Source organism: Lolium perenne, chromosome 4 (assembly GCF_019359855.2).
Source record: "Lolium perenne isolate Kyuss_39 chromosome 4, Kyuss_2.0, whole genome shotgun sequence".
Lineage (NCBI taxonomy): Eukaryota > Viridiplantae > Streptophyta > Magnoliopsida > Poales > Poaceae > Lolium > Lolium perenne.
Genome location: NC_067247.2, coordinates 265082698 through 265106004, shown reverse-complemented (window position 1 = coordinate 265106004; position 23307 = coordinate 265082698). Strand labels below are relative to the sequence as shown.

Sequence of the window (23307 nt, the reverse complement as noted above, 5' to 3'; positions counted from 1 at the left end):
AATGCACATAGTCATCTTATGTCATCTAGTAAGCATTCAATTAAGTTGATAAACAAGGTCTAGACATATTCAAACCAGAAAATTCATGTATCAAGCTACCCCTATCCCCAAACTCTGTCTTATGAAGTCAAGCATGGAGAGAAGTACGCAGTTTTTTGGTTTCAAACATGGAAATTTCAAAAAACCCTCTCAAGAGCTTCATTTTGGAGTGACTACGAAGGATACATGCTTAATTTTTCATATTCATGTTTTAAACTTGTTTAAATCATGGTCAAACCTAGGATTTGGCCAAGATTCAAATGGGAAAAATTGAAAAAAATGAAAAATCAAGCCACATAGTCTTCTTATGTCATATAGTAAGCATTCAATTAAGTTGATAAACAAGGTCTAGACATATTCAAACCAGAGAAATCATGTATCTACCCCCTAACCCTAAACTCTATCTCATGAAGTCAAGCGCATGCATGAAGATATGTCGTTTTTGGTTTCAAACATTGAAATTTCAAAAACCCTCCCAAGAGCTTCATTTCGAAGTGATTAATTAAGAAGCATACATGCATGCTTACTTTTTCATATTCATGTTTTAAACATATTCAAATCTTGGTGAAAGCTAGGATTTGACCAAGATTCAAATGGGTATAAAAATTCAAAAAAAAAAACAAAAAGGTCTTCTTATGTTATATAGTAGGCATTCAATTAAGTTGATAAACAAGGTCTAGACATATTCAAACAAGAAAAATCATGCATGTATCTACCCCCTAACCCTAAACTCTGTTTCATGAAGTCAAGCATGAAGATATGTGGTTTTTGGTTTCGAATATGGAAATTCAAAAACCCTCCCAAGAGCTTCATTTTGAAGTGACTAAGAAGCATACATGCTTACTTTTTCATATTCATGTTTTTAACTTATTCAAATCTTGGTGGAACCAAGGATTTGACCAAGATTCAAATGGGTATAAAAATTCAAAAAAACAAGGTATTCTTATCTTATATAGTAAGCATTCAATTAAGTTGATAAACAAGGTCTACACATATTCAAACCAGGAAAATCATGTATCTACCCCCTAACCCTAAACTCTGTCTTATATATGAAGTCAAGCATGCATGAAGAGAAGTGGTTTTTGGTTTCAAGCATGGAAATTTCAAAAACCCTCCCAAGAGCTTCATTTTGGAGTGACTAAGAAGCATACTTACGTGCTTACTTTTTCATATTCATGTTTTAAACTTGTTCAAATCTTGGTTAAACCTATGATTTGACCAAGATTCAAATGGGTATAAAAAATGAAAACCAAGGTCTTCTTATGTCATATAGTAAGCATTCAATTAAGTTGATAAACAAGGTCTAGACATATTCAAACCAGAAAAATCATGTATCAAGCTACCCCTAACCCCTAACTCTGTCTTATGAAGTCAAGCATGAAGATAAGTACGTGGTTTTTTGGTTTCAAACATGGAAATTTCAAAAACCCTCTCAAGATCGAGCTTCATTTTGGAGTGACTACGAAGGATACATGCTTACTTTTTCATATTCAGGTTTTAAACTTGTTTAAATCATGGTCAAACCTCGGATTTGACCAAGATTCAAATGGGCATAATTTAAAAAAAACAAAAAATGAAAAACCAAGGCACATAGTCTTCTTATGTTATATAGTAAGCATTCAATTAAGTTGATAAACCAGGTCTAGACATATTCAAACCAGAGAAATCATGTATCTACCCCTAACCCTAAACTCTGTCTCATGAAGTCAAGCATGATGATATGTGGTTTTTGGTTTCAAACATGGAAATTTCAAAAACCCTCCCAAGAGCTTCATTTTGAAGTGATTAATTAAGAAGCATACATGCATGCTTACTTTTTCATATTCATGTTTTAAACTTATTCAAATCTTGGTGAAACCTAGGATTTGACCAAGATTCAAATCCGTATAAAAATGAAAAAATAAAATAAAAAACAAGGTCTTCTTATGTTATATAGTAAGCATTCAATTAAGTTGATAAATAAGGTCTAGACATATTCAAACCAAAAAAATCATGTATCTACCCCTAACCCTAAGCATGTATCTCGTTGTTTGCGCTATGATACAATATCTACCTATGTTACACTAATCTCCTCTCTCCTGCTTAATTAACTGCCACATCAGCAGTTTTGTGGGACCAATGTGTATGATACTAGCTATGATACTAGCACTATCATGTGGGTACCTAAATCTCGAGTCAAAGTTTGACACGAAACCGATGTGGACTTTATTAATGGTGGAAGGGAGTAACAATTATAAGCACATTATTATTATTGATTGAACAACATTTTATTTGATGTGCCATAAGAAGTTTAGAAACTCCTAGCCCCTGGAGGTGGCGTTTTGGCACACGCGTGCATATGCACCCATTATTGAAAATAATAAAAAAACAATTATATAAATGTTAAAAAAATCTGACATAATTTTTTTGGTATACATTGTGACATCCTATGTTCGTTCATAAGTTTTTGTGGAAAAACAACATTTTGTGTGGTGTGTACAGAAAAGGCAAAAAATGTGCTGTACGTAGTCGTGTTACAGCATCAAAATTTGTCTTTTTTACAGGAAAATTTTAGTTTAGAATTTTTTGACACTTTGAAATGTGGATTCACATAATGGATTCCTCTACCTCGACCCCCTTGGATTCCTGAACAGACTTACAGTACTACTAGTAGGGCCTACTATTTTTTATTATTATTACCTACTGTAGCCAAAATTTAATCTCATCGAGCGGTAAAATTCCCCGCCAACGCCCAAATATCTCGCGCCGCAAAGTTTTAGATCTGCGAATATTTTCCCCCCTCAAAAGAAGGACTGCAAAATTCCCTTTTTCTCCTCTATCGCCCAGCTTCGCCCTAGTTTCGCCCGCAAGCCCTCAGAGAAATCGCCCCTCTTACCTACTACCTCCCACCTTCACGGCCGCCGCACCGGAAAATCACCGCCACACTTCGCCGTTCAAGCTGCCACAGCTTCAAACCTCGAGGCTGCCCTATCCGCTTGATCCGCACCTACTCCGGCGTCCACTGCACCGTATCTCTTTCGCCGACTCTATCGACCACCGCACCTGACCAGCTTCGCCGACACCGACGTCCCCGTGCACTGCACATCATCTGCTTCACCGAACTTCTACTTCGGCCGGCGCGCTGAACACTTCATCGACCGCCCAGCATGTCCTTCTCCAACCCCCCAAGATCTGCTTCCCCGGCACCCACAGCAACAGCAGTCCCCTCGCCGACCTCCACGTCACCCGTAAGAACGCGGAACACGTCTAAACGCCACCCAGAAATAGGTAACCAGACATCCCTGCGCGTTTTGTTCTGTTAGGAGTATTGCAGCTGACTGTATTTCTGAATTCTTGCTATATTTTTAACTTACAAGTGCTTTCGTTGGTAACCACCTCATCCTTTAGATTTAAACACGACGCATAAGTATTTTTTCCCTGACCTAACCCACCCATTTGCTGAAACTCTACATGGTATCAGAGCCTAGGTTTCCTTCCTGCTAGTGCTAGCCGCCCCAAACAGTACCATACAAGTTCTTCCTTTGACCACAAAAACCACCGTTGAGATGTAGAAATCCCGGCGGCGGGAGGCCGCATCAGGTGCTCTGCGTGGGTTGCGGCTATCACACACAGCGATGTGAGTTGTGTGAGATCGGCGGCTGCTCGCGCGGGGACAAAGAAGAGGGTGAAAATCGTTTTGGTTTAGAAAGGAGAGAAGAGGAAGTTAATCCGTGGCAGAGAGATCTGGATCCGTGCGAGGGGGAGATGTTGGAGGCGTGCGGAGTGGGCCGAGCCTTTGAGCGTAGGGCGGAGCCGGAGGTTGGTGTTGGACGTTGACCAGCGCGAGCCGGTCGATGTGGCCAGGTGCGGTCTGCCAGGTTTGCCAGGGCGCGCAGACGAGGATCCATCCGAGTGGAAGTGAGGAGAAAATGGAGATGTGAGGCTGTGAGGATATGTTGTGATGGAGTTGATGAGGCTGCGGTTGAGTCGTGATGGAGTTGATGAGGCTGCGGTTTAGTAGTGATGGTGATGGTTGTGGATATGTCCGTGGGAAAGGCATGCGTGCCTGAGGTGAGACTGGTTGAGGCCTGACCGGGGGATAGGCATGGGTGCTTGAGGAGTGGATGGTTGAGGCAGGAGTTGGCTGGGGGTTTGTGGGAGAGACGGAAGAGGTCAGTGGCCGGGCAGTGGAGAAGAGAGGCTGAGGACATTGAGGCGAGTGTGGATGGTTCTGCAGAACTTGTGTGGTTAGGCAGCCGGGGTTGTTGAGGACGTGTATGGTTAGGAGTTGTGCCTATCCCAGATGGTTGAAGCTGGATGTCTTCGCTGCTGATGAAGAGATGAATCGAGATGACAAGATGATGGAAAGTGCAATGCTGTCATGTATCCTAGGAGTTATGCTGAAAGTTCATTACTCGTCGTTGTCATATGTGTCATGTTGTTGTTGCAAGATGGCCATGGTTGTTTACCCATGATCATCTTGAGGGGGTGTGTTGGACCATGAGTGAGTTTAGTAGTAGCGCTGTAGTAATATTGTATCCAGTGTGAGGCCCATAGAGGCCCATGTCCAGTGGTATTGTAACCCTAACTCAGATGATATAAATACAGAGTGTGGTGGTCTGAGTGATTTAACCCACCCATTCGCTGAAACTCTACAAAATATGAGCCACCAATCATGAACCGTTGAATGCTCTACATGTCCACGATTGACAACAACAAAGCCTTTATTCCCAAACAAGTTGGGGTAGGCTATACAAGTCCACCATTGACACGATTACAATTTCTCACTATTTGGCCGTAGGCTACTGCTCTAGTTACATCATGTTTGATATCTTTCTGCGATCCTGTATTACATGTTTATGCACGTCATAATGCTTCTACTACTGTTTGGTGTCAATTTAATTATAGCAAATCCTTGACTCGTAACTGTTTGTTGTTATTACACGTGCAGCAGGCACATCTTACACTCAGAAACGTAGAGTAAAGCTCGCCTATAATCATGTAAGTACCTGCTGTTTTTTGTATATTGCTTAATGCAAACTTCTATATCTTGGATCCTATTTCTGTTTACAATTGGCCTCTCCTTCATGCAGAGGAGAAACAGTGAGGCACCAGGTTCTTCTGTCCAAGTACCTGATGAGGTCCGTGTGACTCAAAAAAAAGCTCACGTAAGTTCCCTGTTTTTTTGGAATGTTAATTTACCTCCTGTGCGTAGTTCAATTGCATCATTTTTCTGTATGTTGCACTACCTAAGTTTCCTAATGGAATCTAATAAAATATAAACAATTACCATATGGAACATTGCACACTGCCTTTGACCCATCTGGCATCCGGCATGCCTGGGTATAAGTTACATGATTTGGCTATGTTAAACAAGTCCTGAAATTCTATTATGTTAATTTTTTGCCTGTTGCTTCATTGAGTTTGCCTGTTGTTCCATGGCTAGTGCATGAAGTTTGATAGAAATGATCCTAGCTGAAATGATGCACTTCGTGTTTTTTTATTGCTTTATTCCTAACCAAGCTTCCTATTCTACTTGAAACATGATTGCTTTATTCCTAACCTAGCTTCCTATTCTACTTGAAACATGATTGCTTTATTCCTAACCTAGCTTCCTATTCTACTTGAAACATGATTGCTTTATTCCTAACCTAGCTTCCTATTCTACTTGAAACATTGTGAAAAAAATAGTTATATTACTTGTTTAAATGTCTAGCTTTGTTTTTCTGAGTCCCATTGACATGATGTGGTATATCCATATTCAAATGATCTGGTTGTTTATATAATACACTCCATGTTCAATTGCTTCATTCATTTTCTAGTAATCTACTAGTAAGTAGCACGTGCTTTGCACGTCACGACATATATAATTTTAAAATATATTTCCATATTTTAGTTGATGTTGATAATTATTATTTTTTGCTAAAATTACTCACAAAGCCTAAAGTTTGGCTTTTGAAAAACTAATACACCCTAAAAGAAGTAATGGAAGGAGTAATATGTGAGTTCACTACAATTAAGTTTTTTAGTCAGTATGAAATAGAAGTATACCCTAATACGAAAGTGACAAAACTTTTTCATGGACACCCCATTAGGATTATGTATATTTTTGTGATTAGAGTCGAGAATTTTTAAGGATCTATCTTACCTTTTGCGGCATGCATATTGCATGGCAAGACTATCTAATTTATATATTTCTACTCCGTACCATATTTTTTGAAATTTAAAATACATTATCCAATATCTATGTATAAATTTACTACCTCAATACTTTTTATGTGACCCACACATGGCCACCGTTAGATTTTATATTAAAACTGGTTTGTCATGGGAAAAAAAGTTAGACCTTAATATGAGTAAATACGAAATATTAGTATTAAATTAATATATAATATTTTATCAGCCTTGGTTGGTGGACCAATGAACTTCGTATCTTCGAGCTTGAAGATGGTTCTTGTAACATAGTAATTGCTATTTGTTTTCCTAGCACAGAATTATATATCAATATCTTCACATAACCATGTACGATGAAGATGATATTTTTCATAGCACAGTGCCAATGTAGACGATGGCTTGTGCTTCTATAAACTCCCAAAACAAAAATGTTTTCTTGAGTAAAACAAAAGAATGGCTGAGATTAAATGATACATGTTTGGTATTAGGGGTGAGATGGCTGAGATTAAATGATACCATGATACTCTTTCGGGGGATTACACTATTTTAAATTTTGATGGTATATGAAAGCTAAAGCCTTAGATTTTGTTGGCAAGTGAATGTTGTCATTGGCCCTGTTATGGATTTTGCATTTCTATTGCCACTACTTGTACTGACATCTCGCTTCATTCGTGTTTCATTCGGTCCCGTTGGTACTCGAACCCGGGTGGGCTGGCTGTGCACTCGCAAGCCTTGCCACTGAGCTATCACTCAGTTCTCAGATTAAGCAATGCCTCGTTATGCTTAATTTAAATGTTATGGCACTTCATACAAGCCATACAATTAATTGTTGCATTGACCTTCTACGTTGTCGAAGGCACTATCTGAGTCATGCTTAAATCAATCATACATTATTTTCCTAATTGTATCCAATCCAACATGCACATGTTTTGACTGTATTTGGCTATTTGCTAGATTTCTTAAATGCGGTGACCTGGCTTCGTTATTGGGCACATGATGTCTAGGTGCTTGGTTCATTGTATACATCATCGCCATGATCTAGTTTGGTTTGTTCTAAGAGGCATGTGGCTTAACTGGTTTCTTTGTTATATCTGCCCATGGTTCTTTCAAAATTATGTCAACAAAGGTCTGTTTGTTTGCCGTGTATTGTATTGCATTTTAACTTGTTTTGTCTTAGTTTCAGCGTGCAAACAAAGCTGTAATGTCAGTAGGGACAACCCATTTATCAAGTGTTGCGGTCATTTCACAGAGCAACAGTGACAGTGGCATGTGCTCTCATTGGTCCACTGAGTCCAGTACACCAACCGTTCCAGAAGAAATAGATGTACGAGGCTCTATTTTGGATTGCTTGCTATGTTATATTAGCTCAATGATGCTCTTGAAATTGGAGGTCTTTTATTGCATCATATGATGTTGTAACTTGTTTTATCTAAATTTCAGGCTTCAAATAAAGCTACAAAGCCAGAAGCAAGGGCCAATGCCTCAAGTATTGATGTTTCACAAAGCAGCAGTGAGAGTGCATATTGCTCGCATAGGCCCATGGTATCTATTGCTCAACTTAATCCGGCACAAAGAGATTTGGGGGATGCACTCCAAGAGGCAGTTGATATATTTGGGCGGGAAAACAAAGATACTGATGAAATAATTGCCAACACACGCCAAGAGATACATGAATTGAAAAATAGGCAAACTTTGACAAAAAATGTTCTAAAGAATCTCCTATGCACTTGTCATGGTAAGCCAGTTGTGATGTGTCTGGGAATTGAAGGTGTCTAAATAAACTTTGATTCTGTTGTTCAGTCAAGTGGACTACTGATGCCAATGCTGTAATTACTTACTGCTCAAAATTTCGTTCAAAATTTCGTGGTCTGTGATAATTGCAAATTTTGTTGTTGTACTAAAATTAGATATGTTCCATGTGGCTGCTGTATTTTGTGTGAAATAATATCCTGTTGTGTACTTCAATTAAACCATAAATCGGCTGCATGCTGAAAATTTGAATCTGAGCGCACGTGTGAACTGTTTTCTGCTCGTAATGCAATAAAGGCTGTTTCTTCGAAGACTATGAACATGGTAGCCCATTAATAATACCTTAATAATTATGCCTGCTAGCAAGATAGATGGTCCTTATTATAGTCAGGCATGCCAACTTGTATGATTAAAAGTCGTTCCTACACATTAAATCTAGCATCTGCATTTTTCTCTGTAATAACTTTTCTTTTTACACAACTCAAAACTTGTCATGCTAATATGAAATTCGAGATGGCAAAACATGGGAAAGATAAAGATATCACCAAAAACTCTTTCCTGCGAAATGCTGGGTTTTGAAGCCCAAGTCCAAGTCTTTCTCTGGTCAAGTTTTGGAGGAACAACTCCAAGTAGAACGAGTTGCAACAGCTATGCTAAGAACAAAAGTTGACATGTTGAGATTGAGATTAGAAGCATGTGATGCCCTACTACACGAGGCCAATCAAGTTCGTTATAATCTCCCAAAGACTAAGAAAATGCCATAGATAATTGGAGATGAACACTACATAGTGAGTACATTGGTCTTGTGAAATGTTTCCTTAGATTATGGCACCTTTCCTACTTTTGTTGGTGGATGCATTTATCTGCGGTTGGGATCAACTTGGTAGTTGTTCCTGTGGATGTTATATAAATTAATTGCATAGCCTTTTTCAATCAGTTCGAACTTAAATGGTATCATAGCCAAGGTCTCAAGTTTGAATTGTCGAACGTGTGGTTTAATTTAATCTCAGTCGGGCGGCAAAATCTCCCACCAATCCTGAAATATTTCAAACGCATATTTGAATTGGATTAAGAAGATAGGGACAGAGATCCAGTGCCCCCACGTTCACAGGGCACAACGTGACCTGAGGCTTCCCATCCACCATTCGTTTCAATCCAACGGCAAGGAAAGCAACAACGTGACCCGATTAATTTCTGCTGAACTGAAGAGCTGCAGTGTTCTCTCGAACCTGAAGAAATAGAGAAGGGAACAGAAGATGATTTCGGTCCGAGCGCATCTGGCCGGGCCAAAAATGCGTCTGGTACACGCTCCAGCGGAGCGACGCATAGTGACTGGGCCGTTCACAGCGACGCAAACATGCCTAAATATGCGCCTCAGATCCGTCGCGCGGACGCTGCGTGGACGCGTAAAGTGTCCGCTCGCGTCTGGCTGACGTTTCTTTGGGCCCGCCTGGAAGTGACCTAGCGTCGATGCGTCTTCTCAGCGGCGCCGCTTCGGCAGTCCGCAGTTGCGTAAAATGGCGATGCCTCGCGTGGCACGAGCTGTCACCTACCTCTGCGAATGGCGATGCCATGCGTGCTGCGGCCGCCGCGTGCCTCCGACCTATATAAACAGGAGCACACACATATCATCTCCTCCCACACTAAACAACGGTGAGTAGGAGGTTGAGCGACATCGGCTAGGGTTTAGTATGGGAGGAGACGATATGCGCGCACCCCTGTATATATATGTCGGAGGCAGGCGACGGCCGCTGCACGCGTGGCGTCGCCATTCGCAGAGGTAGGTGACGGCGCGCGCCACGCGAGGCATCGCCATTACGCGGCCGCAGACTGCCGAAGCGGCGTCCTAAGAAGACGCATCGACGCTGGGTCACTGCCAAGCGGGCCCGACGAAACGTTCGCCAGACGCGAGCGGACACTTTACGCGTCCACGCATCGTCCGCGCGACGGATCCGAGACGCATATTTGGGCATGTTTGCGTCGCTGCGAACGGCCCAGTCACTATGCGTCGTCCCGCTGGAGTTTGTACCAGACGCATGTTTGGCCCGGCCAGATGCGCTCGGAACCGAAATCATCTTCTGTTCCCTTCTCTATTTGTTCAGGTTCGAGAGAACACAGCAGCTCTTCAGTTCAGCAGAAATTAATCGGGTCACACTGTTGCTTTCCTTGCCGTTGGATTGAAACGAATGGTGGATGGGAAGCCTCAGGTCACGCTGCGCCCTGTGAACGTGGGGGCACTGGATCTCTGTCCAGAAGATAGATGATGATCATGGTAGTAACCGGTATTTAATGTGATGATGATTTGATTTTGCACTCGGCCATGAACAGAGGTACTAGTACGGTCTCACAATTTTTTATCATTATAGTTGGACCTTAGCCAAATTCAAAATCTCATAGCGGCAAAACTTCCCGCCCACAAAATACAAAAATTTCACACGCTTCCAAATTCCCATTCTACCCCTGTGGAGATGACAGCAAAGTCGGTTGGTGGGGGGGTCTGCCCGTCATTTTTTGGATCACCACCTCCCTAGCCCGGAAACCCTCCCCAAAAAAAATCATTTCCCTCAGACCACCCACCGGAACTTCCCAAGTCCCTCTCTCCCACCTCCACGACCACCGCACCGGAACATCCCCGCCGGACTTCCCTGGCCTACCCGAGCCCTCGCGATCCTCGTCATCCGGCTGCCTGCCGGAGCCGCTTCATCGATGCCGTCATCAACCGGACCGGATCATCCCCGCCGAACCTCGAAACCATATGCTCATCCAGCAGTCTAGCGCAGTCGCTTCAGCTGCGGTATCGTCCACCCCACCGGAGCCGCTTCGCCGGATCCGTCGTCCACCGCATCGGATCTTGCTCACCGACACCGCTGTGCATGAACCGGATCTGCTTCACCGGCGCCGTGCATGATCTAAACTCTTCTACTGTCGCTTTTCTATTGCTTGCCTGCAAGTTCTTGTTTAATCTTGGGGGAACCTGTTTGTGCTAACGACGCGCCGTTACGTTTTTGCAGATGAGATGAGTAACCATGAAGTGTAATGGCCGTCTCTCCAACCCCAAGTAGCACATGTTGCGTACTTCATCACCGGATCTATCAACCCTAGGAAGATCTGCTGTGACTCCCACAGAGTGCTTCTCCTAATGTAAGTCCCTTGTTTTAGCGCCATGTTCTGGGTTCAGATGCTTGTTTGTCTGAAGCTCTTTTAGTTCATTCCTAGCTATGACCGTAACACTTTGCTATTTTCTAGTTCATTGCTAACTTTAAGCGATTGAACATTTTGGTTTGCATTCCCTGCTCTGTAGATGTAGCCATCATAACTTCTATCTTGCTCAGTCGTTGTTACAAAAATTATAGGTATTATAGTAACATCCTGCTATTATTTAGTTCATGGCCAATTTTAAGTAATTGCACATGTTGGTTCGCATTCCCTGCTCTATAGCTTTTGGCATCGTAACTTCTATATTTGGTTTACATTGCCTGCTCTGTAGATCTAGCCATCATAACTTTATCTTGCTCAGTCGTTGTTACAAAAATTATGGCCTGCTACTATGTTGTTTGTGCCAATTTTTTACTCCATGAACATGTTGGCTTGCATTCCCTGTACTACAGGTGATGCCATTGTTTTGTATCTACTTCATTGTAAGCTAACAAAGTAAGGACTTAGTTTGGCATGCTATCACTCTGCTATCTAGCCTGTAGTACAAATAAACTTGTCATATTACTAGATAATAATTTTGCGTGCCATCTTGTTCTTCAAAAGCTGCATTATTGACTTGTTTCTCTGACTTGGCATGACGCTCACATATGGAATGCTGAACATATTGGTTTGCATTCCCTCTTATACAAGTTCACAGGTGATCCCACTATATTCTGTATCTGGTCCATCCTAAGCTCCAGCATTAACTATCCTCTATGTGTTGCTCATTACAAGTTTATATCCCGAAACCGCTTGATCCGCACCTACTCCGGCGTCCACTGCACCGTATCTCTTTCGCCGACTCTATCGACCACCGCACCTGACCAGCTTCGCCGACACCGACGTCCCCGTGCACTGCACATCATCTGCTTCACCGACCTTCTACTTCGGCCGGCGCGCTGAACACTTCATCGACCGCCCAGCATGTCCTTCTCCGACCCCCCAAGATCTGCTTCCCCGGCACCCACCGCAACAGCAGTCCCCTCGCCGACCTCCACGTCACCCGTAAGAACGCGGAACACGTCTAAACGCCGCCCAGAAATAGGTAACCAGACATCCCTGCACGTTTTGTTCTGTTAGGAGTATTGCAGCTGACTGTATTTCTGAATTCATGCTATATTTTTAACTTACAAGTGCTTTCGTTGGTAACCGCCTCATCCTTTAGATTTAAACACGACGCATAAGTATTTTTTCCCTGACCTAACCCACCCATTTGCTGAAACTCTACATGGTATCAGAGCCTAGGTTTCCTTCCTGCTAGTGCTAGCCGCCCCAAACAGTACCATACAAGTTCTTCCTTTGACCACAAAAACCACCGTTGAGATGTAGAAATCCTGGCGGCGGGAGGCCGCATCAGGTGCTCTGCGTGGGTTACGGCTATCACACACAGCGATGTGAGTTGTGTGAGATCGGCGGCTGCTCGCGCGGGGACAAAGAAGAGGGTGAAAATCGTTTTGGTTTAGAAAGGAGAGAAGAGGAAGTTAATCCGTGTCAGAGAGATCTGGATCCGTGCGAGGGGGAGATGTTGGAGGCGTGCGGAGTGGGCCGAGCCTTTGAGCGCAGGGCGGAGCCGGAGGTTGGTGCTGGACGTTGACCAGCGCGAGCCGATCGATGTGGCCAGGTGCGGTCTGCCAGGTTGGCCAGGGCGCGCAGACGAGGCGCCATCCGAGTGGAAGTGAGGAGAAAATGGAGATGTGAGGCTGTGAGGATATGTTGTGATGGAGTTGATGAGGCTGCGGTTGAGTCGTGATGGAGTTGATGAGGCTGCGATTTAGTAGTGATGGTGATGGTTGTGGATATGTCCAGGGGAAAGGCATGCGTGCCTGAGGTGAGACTGGTTGAGGCCTGACCGGGGGATAGGCATGGGTGCTTGAAGAGTGGATGGTTGAGGCAGGAGTTGGCTGGGGGTTTGTGGGAGAGACGGAAGAGGTCAGTGGCTGGGCAGTGGAGAAGAGAGGCTGAGGACATTGAGGCGAGTGTGGATGGTTCTGCAGAACTTGTGTGGTGAGGCAGCCGGGGTTGTTGAGGACGTGTATGGTTAGGAGTTGTGCCTATCCCAGATGGTTGAAGCTGGATGTCTTCGCTGCTGATGAAGAGATGAATCGAGATGACAAGATGATGGAAAGTGCAATCTTTGTCATGTATCCTAGGAGTTATGTGAAAGTTCATTACTCGTCGTTGTCATATGTGTCATGTTGTTGTTGCAAGATGGCCATGGTTGTTTACCCATGATCATCTTGAGGGGGTGTGTTGGACCATGAGTGAGTTTAGTAGTAGCGCTGTAGTAATATTGTATCCAGTGTGAGGCCCATAGAGGCCCATGTCCAGTGGTATTATAACCCTAACTCAGATGATATAAATACAGAGTGTGGTGGTCTGAGTGATTTAACCCACCCATTCGCTGAAACTCTACAAAATATGAGCCACCAATCATGAACCGTTGAATGCTTTACATGTCCACGATTGACAACAACAAAGCCTTTATTCCCAAACAAGTTGGGGTAGGCTATACAAGTCCACCATTGACACGATTACAATTTCTCACTATTTGGCCGTAGGCTACTGCTCTAGTTACATCATGTTTGATATCTTTCTGCGATCCTGTATTACATGTTTATGCACGTCATAATGCTTCTACTAGTGTTTGGTGTCAAGTTAATTATAGCAAATCCTTGACTCAGAATCGTTTGTTGTTATTACACGTGCAGCAGGCACATCTTACACTCAGAAACGTAGAGTAAAGCTCGCCTATAATCATGTAAGTACCTGCTGTTTTTTGTATATTGCTTAATGCAAACTTCTATATCTTGGATCCTGTTTCTGTTTACAATTGGCATCTCCTTCATGCAGAGGAGAAACAGTGAGGCACCAGGTTCTTCTGTCCAAGTACCTGATGAGGTCCGTGTGACTCAAAAAAAAGCTCACGTAAGTTCCCTGTTTTTTTTTGGAATGTTAATTTACCTCCTGTGCGTAGTTCAATTGCATCATTTTTCTGTATGTTGCACTACCTAAGTTTCCTAATGGAATCTAATAAAATATAAACAATTACCATATGGAACATTGCACACTGCCTTTGACCCATCTGGCATCCGGCATGCACAGGTATAAGTTACATGATTTGGCTATGTTAAACAAGTCCTGAAATTCTATTATGTTAATTTTTTGCATGTTGCTTCATTGAGTTTGCCTGTTGTTCCATGGCTAGTGCATGAAGTTTGATAGAAATGATCCTAGCTGAAATGATGCACTTCGTGTTTTTTTTTGCTTTATTCCTAACCTAGCTTCCTATTCTACTTGAAACATGATTGCTTTATTCCTAACCTAGCCTCGTATTCTACTTGAAACATGATTGCTTTATTCCTAACCTAGCTTCCTATTCTACTTGAAACATGATTGCTTTATTCCTAACCTAGCTTCCTATTCTACTTGAAACATTGTGAAAAAAATAGTTATATTACTTGTCTAAATGTCTAGCTTTGTTTTTCTGAGTCCCATTGACATGATGTGGTATATCCATATTCAAATGATCTGGTTGTTTATATAACTAGCAAAGTGGCCCTCGCAAATGTGAGGGTGTCATCTATAGTGCGGTCTAATAAATTAATTGATGGATTGATTAATATTTATATATTTATGTGGGTAACACTACTATGTTTTCCACAACATTATGTTATGTCACCTTTGTTCAGTGCTATTGTATTTGGAGTCAATGTTTCATGAAGCAAAAACACATAGTCATTTTATTTAGCATGCATTTATTTATTTACCTATGAATATAGTTCTTCCAAGAGTACCAAATTAAGATCCCTGTGTGTCATTTGTATAAAATATTAGTTAACACTTGAAATTTAAATATGGACAATGAGCAAACCAATGGTTGATTTGGTAGGTGGTGTGTATATGATATTAAATCAGTACGCTTCTGACAATTATTTGAATGTGACACGACCTGTCCTTTTTACATACCATCATATTATTAGCCTTAGTTTCGTTTCATGCTATTTCATTGGATGTGCATGATTGTCAATACCTGAATCTAAAAATTCAGATCGTGAGTAGGTTGGTCGATCATCCTTTACCTGATATTACATCACTTGGTATATTCAATTGTGATTACTGTGGTAGTCGTTGGTTTGTTTTGCAAAGAATCACAGAACAATTACATTTACATGTTGAGGTACATTAATGCATTAATTATTTTTGTACCGCATTTGAATATGCAAGGCAATTTGAAACATCAAAAAACATGTTGAACCTTATACATATTTAGAAATACCAGTAATCGAAGCATTTTCTTACTACTCTCCTACTCCAAAGTCCTAGTGCTCATAGAAAGATAACTAATTGGCCAACTAAAACCATGAAAGCAGATTGTGGTTGTTGAGAAAATTTATATGCAGAAATATATTTTTCAATATTTACACGGTGCTAGATTGGTGCACATTACATGTGAACTGAATACAAACATGGTGATACTCTCCATACCCGGTGAAGAAGCAATTTGTGTGACAAGTACCTTAGGCAGTTCCAAAGTCCGGACTCATTGGCGTTGAACCTTGGTAAAAAAATCATGATATTCTAGCTAAATCATCGTATTACCTATGCTGTAGAATACAAACCTAAAAGGTAACAAAAAAATATTAATACTGTTAAGGGATGGATTGCTAAACCCAAGAGGAAACTATAACCCTTCAATCATAAAGTTTATGAGAACAATGATGCTTCAGATGCAAGTATTTTTATTTCTAGATATTAGTTTGGGAGAGGCTAATACTATCTTGCATATTTCAGAGAGAAATTGAAACTTCTATCACAGTTCATAGTATGTGGGCTTTGCATGTCTCATAACCATATGAGGAAATTAGCAGTAATTAGAAGGCCACCTGAATTATGAACGTAAGTCTCTTCGCTGAACTGTTATTGGAGATGGCATGGGCATTGCATTCACATAATGGTTAAGGCATATGCCTGCTTGTCGAGGCGTGCCATTTATCTTCTATGATAGGTGCTCATCAAAACACAATTTTTTGGGGTTGTATATATAACATGGACATGCATTGTCAATTTTTTGAGGACATTTAAACATGTGAATAATTGACACATAGATGATAGATGAGCAAGTACGTGTCAGTATATATATTTCTATCAGTGAAATTGAACTTCGACTATATGTTTATGGAAGTAAAACTGATTAATCATATCCGAGATGATGATTCCATTAACCGTACTAACCACACCATGATTGAGCGAGTGCAAATCAGATGCACTGGATGAAGGATTTAAGAGGTACTGCATCTCATCCTAATATGTACTTTAAGCACACTACAAATGGTAATGACCAGGATATCCTATCGCTAGCAAACGTACTAAATACTATCTTTCATATTTCAGAGAGAAATTGAAACTTCTATCACAGTTCATAGTATGTGGGCTTTGCTTGTCTCATAACCATATGAGGAAATTAGCAGTAATTAGAAGGCCACCTGAATTACGAACGTAAGTTTCTTCGCTGAACTGTTATTGGAGATGGCATGGGCATTGCATTCACATAATGGTTAAGGCATATGCCTGCTTGTCGAGGCGTGCCATTTATCTTCTATGATAGGTGCTCATCAAAACACAATTTTTTGGGGTTGTATATATAACATGGACATGCATTGTCAATTTTTTGAGAACATTTAAACATGTGAATAATTGACACATAGATGATAGATGAGCAAGTACGTGTCAGTATATATATTTCTATCAGTGAAATGGAACTTCGACTATATTTTTATCGAAGTAAAACTGATTAATCATATCCGAGATGATGATTCCATTAACCGTACTAACCACACCATGATTGAGCGAGTGCAAATCAGATGCACTGGATAAAGGATTTAAGGTACTGCATCTCATCCTAATATGTACTTTAAGCACACTACAAATGGTAATGACCAGGATATCCTATCGCTAGCAAGCGTACTAAACCCAGTTTAATATGAAAAGCTTTATGGGATTGGTTTAGAATTTTCAATCCCATCCCACAAAATATCCTAATCATTCTGTTTAATCTTGGAGTTCCATCTCGTAGCACAATAAGAGAAACAGTATGGATGCTTTCTAGTGTTCTACGGTACAACTAAATTTCTCCAAGAAAATTTTGGAGTAATGTTACATTACGCGTCTATCATCATTTAGTTTAATATTGGGGTTCCATCTCGTATCACAATAAGAGAAACAGTACGGTAATGCCTTGTAGTGTTCTATAGTAGAACTAAATTTCTCCAAGTAAATTTCATTGTACGTGTTACATTACATGTCTACATGAATGCATCCGCTGCCCCTCGTCTGTGTTTGATATGAATCATTAGTTGTTTTGATTAAGTAATATTTCTGTCTGCACAATACTACACGTTTCTAGTAAGGCAAACATGCTCAGCAAGAAATCTTTTTTCTCTCTCTTCTGATTAGCATATGGCTAGTATATGAAGTTGATTCAGACATACATGACACAAAAAAGTTGAGTTGCTTAAGACCAAAGAAAAATACCTGACATGTACATCTGCGTGCTTGAGAAAGTACCACATGCACTGGGACTGTCGTGCATCCAGCTGCTGTACGTCTCCAGCTGCTTGCCTTAGTTGAGGAAGTGCATACAACTGCTGGACGTCCAGCTCTTGATCTTAATTACGGCACCAAGTTTTCTGTACGCTGGTGCGGATTGGAACGTCCAGCTCTTGATCTCACCGCGCGCCCAGCTTTCTGTACGCCTGCGCGGATCGGAGCAGCCGAAGCACACATAGCCGACAGAGCATCTTGTAAATCCTCGTCTGCCACGCATCACGTTGGTAAAACCACAGAGAGGATCACATATTAGTACAACAATAGGTTGCCTACCAAAGCTATTAATTTTGTTTCGGTAGCCCCTTGCTGTTGATTTATCTCAAAGACCAAAAATATTAACTGTACCAACTGATTTAGTAAATACGGCATCAGAACAAAAAAAAAAGTAGAAAGAAACGTGTCCTCATTCACTCACCTGAGGCAGTACATACAGAGCTATTTTAAATCAGTTTTCTTCCTGAAGTTCTGCATCTCATTCAACACCCATAGCTCCATTGCTCCGAAATTTAAGTAGGCACTTAAGAACCAACGGTAAGCATTTTTAGTTCTTTACCTTGGAGAATTTTTTTTTGTCCGATCGTCCACGGTGATCCACTCATCCTAATGGTCCAAGAAAACACAGCTCGTACGCTTTGCTCCACTGACTGAAGTATTGCAAACAAATTCAGAGTAAGCCATTGAAAACTCAAGTTGCAGTCAGAAAGAAAATATAATCATAGGAGGCCTAGATACAACATATTTAAAATGTCCAAAAAACAAAACCATTGATCCATAAATCAATAATAAAGTTAATATGAATAATCTGAAAAAATAATAAAGGGGATAGCCGGATAGGGAAACAGCTGGACGTGGTGGCTCTTTGTTACCATCATTAACCCTGCAGCGTGTGGAGCTAAGCTAAAACCAAATGCAAAGGCATACATCTACATCGATATTGTATCCTTGTTTAACTCAGAAAAAAAGTTGTAATCTGAAGAAGAGATGACATGCATGTAGCTAGAGTTAATTACTTGCACGTTGCAACAAATCACAATCAGCTTTCCAGGGTGCATATGCGTAGGCAGCATGTGCATGATCGATGATCCTAGGGTAGACCTACAGCTGACGCCGGTATACCTGCAGACGGAGAAGATGTGGCGAGGTCACCTGAAGAAAGTGAGATACATGGTGCCAATACATAAGAGCCCCAGGACAGCAACAGCAAGCAATCAAGGAAAGCTAACGGAGGAAGAGATTTGGGCGCTGTTTGCAAGACGGCTAGCCAGCGATGCGGTTTTCTCTTCGCGGCGGCCGGTGGTGTCACCTCCGATCTTGTTTCGGCGTCCCTTTAGCACCCATAAATACTGTTCCATTGACACCGTAGAAGTGGTGTAGATCTCCAGATCGGAAAACATAAGAGGACTCTACAGATCTGAGGCAGTAGGTGCATGCACTCTCCTTCTTTTTGGTGCTTGCTTCGCTACATCAGTACATGGAGCAAACAGCAAAGCATCATGGATTTAAGGCTGCTAGGTTTAGCTATGGCGCCTGGGGCACCTCAATGCGCAGCCATGTTAGGGAGAAAAGAGAAAACAAAAGAAAACGGTGAAGGATATACAAATACCTTATTCCTCTTGTAATGGCAATGGTGGGTAATTTGACTTAATTTTAATCTAATGGTTGTAGATTTTCAGGCTATCTAATAAATGGCCAGATGTTTCTGATTTTTGTGGGAATTTCTACAGATTTATCTATTTTCTTGTTACCAGTAATTTACTTTTAATATATAATAGATTTATCTATTTTCTTGTTACCAGTAATTTACTTTTAATATATAATAGATACGCTCCATGTTCAATTGCTTCATTCATTTTCTAGTAATCTACTAGTAAGTAGCACGTGCTTTGCACGTCACGACATATATAATTTTAAAATATATTTCCATATTTTATTTGATGTTGATAATTATTATTTTTTGCTAAAATTACTCACAAAGCCTAAAGTTTGGCTTTTGAAAAACTAATACACCCTAAAAGAAGTAATGGAAGGAGTAATATGTGAGTTCACTACAATTAAGTTTTTTAGTCAGTATGAAATAGAAGTATACCCTAATACGAAAGTGACAAAACTTTTTCATGGACACCCCATTAGGATTATGTATATTTTTGTGATTAGAGTCGAGAATTTTTAAGGATCTATCTTACCTTTTGCGGCATGCATATTGCACGGCAAGACTATCTAATTTATATATTTCTACTCTGTACCATATTTTTTGAAATTTAAAATACATTATCCAATATCTATGTATAAATTTACTATCTCAATACTTTTTATGTGATCCACACATGGCCACCGTTAGATTTTATATCAAAACTGGTTTGTCATGGGAAAAAAAGTTAGACCTTAATATGAGTAAATACGAAATATTAGTACTAAATTAATATATAATATTTTATCAGCCTTGGTTGGTGGACCAATGAACTTCGTATCTTCGAGCTTGAAGATGGTTCTTGTAACATAGTAATTGCTATTTGTTTTCCTAGCACAGAATTATATATCAATATCTTCACATAACCATGTACGATGAAGATGATATTTTTCATAACACAGTGCCAATGTAGACGATGGCTTGTGCTTCTATAAACTCCCAAAACAAAAATGTTTTCTTGAGTAAAACAAAAGAACGGCTGAGATTAAATGATACATGTTTGGTATTAGGGGTGAGATGGCTGAGATTACATGATACCATGATACTCTTTCGGGGGATTACACTATTTTAAATTTTGATGGTATATGAAAGCTAAAGCCTTAGATTTTGTTGGCAAGTGAATGTTGTCATTGGCCCTGTTATGGATTTTGCATTTCTATTGCCACTACTTGTACTGACATCTCGCTTCATTCATGTTTAATTCGGTCCCGTTGGTACTCGAACCCGGGTGGGCTGGCTGTGCACTCGCAAGCCTTGCCACTGAGCTAGCACTCAGTTCTCAGATTAAGCAATGCCTCGTTATGCTTAATTTAAATGTTATGGCACTTCATACAAGCCATACAATTAATTGTTGCATTGACCTTCTACGTTGTCAAAGGCACTATCTGAGTCATGCTTAAATCAATCATACATTATTTTCCTAATTGTATCCAATCCAACATGCACATGTTTTGACTGTATTTGGCTATTTGCTAGATTTCTTAAATGCGGTGACCTGGCTTCGTTATTGGGCACATGATGTCTAGTTGCTTGGTTCATTGTATACATCATCGCCATGATCTAGTTTGGTTTGTTCTAAGAGGCATGTGGCTTAACTGGTTTCTTTGTTATATCTGCCCATGGTTCTTTCAAAATTATGTCAACAGTGTTGTTTGTTTGCCGTGTATTGTATTGCATTTTAACTTGTTTTGTCTTAGTTTCAGCCTGCAAACAAAGCTGTAATGTCAGTAGGGACAACCCATTTATCAAGTGTTGCGGTCATTTCACAGAGCAACAGTGACAGTGGCATGTGCTCTCATTGGTCCACTGAGTCCAGTACACCAACCGTTCCAGAAGAAATAGATGTACGAGGCTCTATTTTGGATTGCTTGCTATGTTATATCAGCTCAATGATGCTCTTGAAATTGGAGGTCTTTTATTGCATCATATGATGTTGTAACTTGTTTTATCTAAATTTTAGGCTTCAAATAAAGCTACAAAGCCAGAAGCAAGGGCCAATGCCTCAAGTATTGATGTTTCACAAAGCAGCAGTGAGAGTGCATATTGCTCGCATAGGCCCATGGTATCTATTGCTCAACTTAATCCGGCACAAAGAGATTTGGGGGATGCACTCCAAGAGGCAGTTGATATATTTGGGCGGGAAAACAAAGATACTGATGAAATAATTGCCAACACACGCCAAGAGATACATGAATTGAAAAATAGGCAAATTTTGACAGAAAATGTTCTAAAGAATCTCCTATGCACTTGTCATGGTAAGCCAGTTGTGATGTGTCTGGGAATTGAAGGTGTCTAAATAAACTTTGATTCTGTTGTTTAGTCAAGTGGACTGCTGATGCCAATGCTGTAATTACTTACTGCTCAAAATTTCGTTCAAAATTTCGTGTTCTGTAATAATTACAAATTTTGTTGTTGTACTAAAATTAGATATGTTCCATGTGGCTGCTGTATTTTGTGTGAAATAATATCCTGTTGTGTACTTCAATTAAACCATAAATCGGCTGCATGCTGAAAATTTGAATCTGAGCGCACGTGTGAACTGTTTTTTGCTCGTAATGCAATAAAGGCTGTTTCTTCGAAGACTATGAACATGGTAGCCCATTAATAATACCTTAATAATTATGCCTGCTAGCAAGATAGATGGTCCTTATTATAGTCAGGCATGCCAACTTGTATGATTAAAAATCGTTCCTACACATTAAATCTACCATCTGCATTTTTCTCTGTAATAACTTTTCTTTTTACACAACTCAAAACTTGTCATGCTAATATGAAATTCGAGATGGCAAAACATGGGAAAGATAAAGATATCACCAAAAACTCTTTCCTGCGAAATGCTGGGTTTTGAAGCCCAAGTCCAAGTCTTTCTCTGCTCAAGTTTTGGAGGAACAACTCCAAGTAGAACGAGTTGCAACAGCTATGCTAAGAACAAAAGTTGACATGTTGAGATTGAGATTAGAAGCATGTGATGCCCTACTACACGAGGCCAATCAAGTTCGTTATAATCTCCCAAAGACTAAGAAAATGCCATAGATAATTGGAGATGAACACTACATAGTGAGTACATTGGTCTTGTGAAATGTTTCCTTAGATTATGGCACCTTTCCTACTTTTGTTGGTGGATGCATTTATCTGCGGTTGGGATATTCTAGGTAGTTGTTCCTGTGGATGTTATATAAATTAATTGCATAGCCTTTTTCAATCAGTTCGAACTTAAATGGTATCATAGCCAAGGTCTCAAGTTTGAATTGTCGAACGTGTGGTTTAATTTAATCTCAGTCGGGCGGCAAAATCTCCCACCAATCCTGAAATATTTCAAACGCATATTTGAATTGGATTAAGAAGATAGGGACAGAGATCCAGTGCCCCCACGTTCACAGGGCACAACGTGACCTGAGGCTTCCCATCCACCATTCGTTTCAATCCAACGGCAAGGAAAGCAACAACGTGACCCGATTAATTTCTGCTGAACTGAAGAGCTGCAGTGTTCTCTCGAACCTGAAGAAATAGATAAGGGAACAGAAGATGATTTCGGTCCAAGCGCATCTGGCCGGGCCAAAAATGCGTCTGGTACACGCTCCAGCGGAGCGACGCATAGTGACTGGGCCGTTCACAGCGACGCAAACATGCCTAAATATGCGCCTCAGATCCGTCGCGCGGACGCTGTGTGGACGCGTAAAGTGTCCGCTCGCGTCTGGCTGACGTTTCTTTGGGCCCGCCTGGAAGTGACCTAGCGTCGATGCGTCTTCTCAGCGGCGCCGCTTCGGCAGTCCGCAGTCGCGTAAAATGGCGATGCCTCGCGTGGCACGAGCTGTCACCTACCTCTGTGAATGGCGATGCCATGCATGCTGCGGCCGCCGCGTGCCTCCGACCTATAT

The 23307-nt window shown here is 41.0% G+C and overlaps 1 long non-coding RNA gene across 1 annotated transcript; it reads left to right on the top strand.

The window, feature by feature from the left end:
* Nucleotides 1–21129: 21129 nt before the first annotated feature.
* On the top strand, nucleotides 21130–21746 carry LOC127329834 (uncharacterized). Its single transcript, XR_011756781.1, has 2 exons — nucleotides 21130–21273; nucleotides 21390–21746. It is a non-coding gene; the product is annotated as an uncharacterized lncRNA (long non-coding RNA).
* The last annotated feature ends 1561 nt before the right edge of the window (nucleotides 21747–23307 follow it).